Source organism: Arachis ipaensis, chromosome B10, assembly GCF_000816755.2.
Source record: "Arachis ipaensis cultivar K30076 chromosome B10, Araip1.1, whole genome shotgun sequence".
Taxonomy (NCBI): domain Eukaryota; kingdom Viridiplantae; phylum Streptophyta; class Magnoliopsida; order Fabales; family Fabaceae; genus Arachis; species Arachis ipaensis.
The window spans coordinates 15,378,930-15,382,605 of NC_029794.2; positions in this window are offsets into that span (position 1 = coordinate 15,378,930).

Below are 3,676 nucleotides of genomic sequence, written 5' to 3' on the forward strand. Positions count from 1 at the left end.
AAAATCTGCAGCATCTGATTCTCTCTCTGCTTGCTCCCTGCTTCCGAGGCAATTATCGTATTGTTTGACGAACTGAATAAGCGAGCTGTTCCGGGTGATATACTTGTTAAAAAATGAATGCATGCTTTCGCTCCTTTGTGTGCTTCTCATCCCTGCCCAGAAGTGGTGATCCAGATAGATAGGAACCCATATGTGACGGTCTTCGTACAGATCTGCATAATACACCCAAACACAAACTATAAATACACCCGAGAGAACATGCAATATACACCTCTGCTGCAGATTTTAAAAAGACATTACCTGAAAGCCACTTGTTGTCCGCAAGACCAAAATTCAGCAGAAAATCATTCCAATTCCTATCGAATGAGTCTTTGCTCTGAGAGTTCCAAACAACTTGGCTCATTTCTTGTTCAATATCGGCATGTCCCTTGTACCCGTTTAATTTGCTTGGAATCTTCTTCATGATGTGCCAAATACACCAACGGTGAATTGTCGTTGGCATACAGGCCTCTAAAGCCCTTTTCATTGATGCGCACTGATCGGTGAGAAACCATTTCGGAGCGTTTCCTCCCATGCAACGAAGCCAGCATTGAAATAACCATTTGAATGAATCAATTTCTTCGTTCTTCATCAAAGAGCATCCGAGAAGTGTTGACTGACCGTGGTGATTCACCCCGACAAAAGAACCACAGACCAAATTATACCTGAAACAAATTACCATAGTCCAGAATGCAAAATCATTAGGTACACCCCAACAAATGCTTCGTATACACCCAATGGAACAGCCAATATACACCTCTGCTGCGGATTCGTAAAATTACATTAATTTAGCATCATAAACAGGGGCAGTTTGTTACCTGTTTATATTGTAGGTGGTGTCGAATGAAATGACGTCTCCGAAATACTCAAAGGCAGCTCTGCTTCTTGCATCGGCCCAAAAAGCTAGCTTAATCGATTGATCCTCTTCGAGTTGGAGCTCAAAAAAGAAATTCTGATTCTTCTCTTTCATTCTTAACAAATATTTCCCGAATTCCTTTGCATCTTCTTGTTCGGAAACATTCCGCACTTCCCTGGTAATATAATTCCTCACATCCTTTTTGATAAAATTTAACTCACGGTGACCCCCGGCAGCCGCAACAAATGATTGGTATGTTTTGCTTGGTCTGATACCGGCCTCCTCGTTATTCTCAATTGTACGACGAATGGACATGCTTAGTTCCCTGTGCTGTTTGAGCATCTCTGCTTTGCTTGGACAGCAGGGGTGTGAATGATCGAGCACAACCTTTGAAATGATCCAAGCACCGACATCCTTCAATGTGTGTATATAAATTCTTGCAGGACAGTTTAAACCGACTGTCGGATTGGTCTTCTCGGTCGGAAATATTTTAGATTTCCATTTTCCCTCTCTGCTACATGTAATCAGTTGATTCTTAATCTCGTTTCCCTTCCTATTTGTGCACCGAACTCTTGTAGAGAAACCTGCAGCCTTGGCGTAGTTCCTGTAAAATTTTCTGGCATCTTCAAGGGTGGTAAAGGTCATTCCAACCTTCGGAACAAGCTCGTCATCAACAACCGAGAGAGGCTGCACAATACACCGTGTCAGAAACTGTGAATACACCCATAGATATGATTCAAATACACCCAATCATGCCTAATATGATACACCCGAACCGCAATAACTCAACTACACAATGACCTTTAAAGCCATAAACTATAAATACACAGGCTGCAGAATACACCATATCAAAAACTAAAAACACACCCAATCATGTCTGATATAATACACCTGAACAACAACAACTCAATTAAAATAACAAAACCAGTAGTGTAGATACACCCACACTTCTAGCAAAAATACACCCAAAAAAGACCTGATCTACACCCGAGCGTCTGCTATAAATTCCAGGTAATTAATCACAACTAATACATTTAATCGACAAATTCATGTTAACGTGTTAGTTTCACAGTCAATGTTCAGCAATTTTTCAACTACACAATGCTATACAAATTACTGAAAGAAAATTCATTATGTAAATCAAACCTCAGGAACTTCGTTAGATTCAAATTCATAATCCACTTCGCCTGGATTCAGCTGACAATCTGAGGTTGAATGATCCATTATCTTCAAAACGAGTTCAAACTTTGATTTCAGAAAACAACAAATCAAAATAGAAAACGAAGCTCGAGTTGCAGAGAGAGAAAAAAGTAACGTAAACGAAGAACATACCAGTGAGAAAAGGAGAGGAAAAGAATGATGGAGAAGAACAAGGGAAGACGCGCGAGAAGAAGAACAACCAAATATCAAAATAACGAAAACGAAAAACAACAACAACAACAACAACAAAGCCTTGTCCCACTAAGTGGGGTCGGCTACATGAATCAAACGACGCCATTGTGCTCTGTCATGTATCATGTCTACAGAAAGACCGTTTACATGTAGATCTCGTTTGACCACCTCATGGATGGTCTTCTTAGGTCTTCCTCTGCCTTTCGCCCTTTGTCCATCTTCCATCTCATCCACCCTCCTGACTGGATGTTCTATCGGTCTTCTTCCCACATGTCCAAACCACCTGAGACGCGATTCAACCATCTTTTCCACAATGGGTGCTACTCCAACTTTCTCCCTTATATCTTCATTCCTTATTTTATCCAAACGCGTATAACGAAAACGAAAAAGAAAACAAATATTTTAAATTTGGTAGTTAGATATACGCGGGATCTTATATAGCGCGTGTAATCAACGTATGTGGAGCAGCGCGTATTTTAGTTTTATTGTTTAATGAACTTGTAAAACATACAAGCCCTAATGGCTTGTATGCAGAGCTTTTCCGATATATATTATATTATCTACACAAGATCTCTAACTAATAAATAATAATTAAGAACTTTTATACTCACAGATAAAATAAAATAAAAAATAATTACTTACATAATTAAGTTGACTGAGATAATCAATAATGTAAAAATTAGGACGATCAACATATTTGATTTTGAATTTTAGGCATTATAAAAAGGGTAATTTTCTGGTGGCCAAACTTGTTGTGGCTAAGGTGGCTAAATTTCAAAAACAAATCAAATTTAGACATGTGACCCATGTGGAGTTACAAAAATCATATTTTGACAAGGGTAAAGATTATAATTGCACAAATGAAGCATGGTGAAATTTTTCAATCAATAAACAAGGGAGTCAACAATTTATTTGAACCTATTGACAAATCATCGGAGACAAATTTGTAGATTTTCAACATCCAAACTGAGAAATATTGGACATCATCAATATAGCAATGGATCCAAAAAATGAAAATTTTTCGAATTTAATGTCGTAAAGAGTCGTGTTATGAAGACATAGACCATGGTGGTTACATGATTGGAGAGGCTTCAGGAGAGAACGTTAACCCTCTTCCATTGCTGATGCTGCTACCGACATAGATATCAGTGCCATATGGATCGTGATGCTGCATCTGCTATTGGAGGAATAATTGTTCTTGGTAGCTTTGGATGGTGTTATGGATTCTTCCTTTTTTATCTTCCCAATCGAAACTTCAAGCCTTAGTGATATATATGTATATGAAATTTGAGATTCTCACAGAGAGGAAGTGATGAGGTTGAAATTTCAGAGGTTTGAATATGTTTTTTTCCTCTTGATAATGTCTTTTGTCTTATACAGAGAAGAGGG